Here is a 236-nt window from a genome sequence, read left to right as displayed (position 1 = left end):
TCTTGTTTGCTTTTTTTTTAGCAATACATACACAAGGGTATACACACAGTAAAACCTACTGCTGTCCATCAAACTTTATTGCTTCTCTAATTTAACAAATGCATTAACAACAATACTTTTTTTTTATTTCACTTGAGCAAATATTTATAATTTGTAAATTAGACAATCTTTTTCAAGTGGTATTAAAAATGATTCATGAATCTGCATATAAATAAATTGCCATCATTGCATAGTTT

This window comes from Heptranchias perlo, chromosome 16 (assembly GCF_035084215.1).
Source record: "Heptranchias perlo isolate sHepPer1 chromosome 16, sHepPer1.hap1, whole genome shotgun sequence".
Taxonomy (NCBI): Eukaryota; Metazoa; Chordata; class Chondrichthyes; order Hexanchiformes; family Hexanchidae; genus Heptranchias; species Heptranchias perlo.
This window is presented reverse-complemented; position numbering follows the sequence as displayed.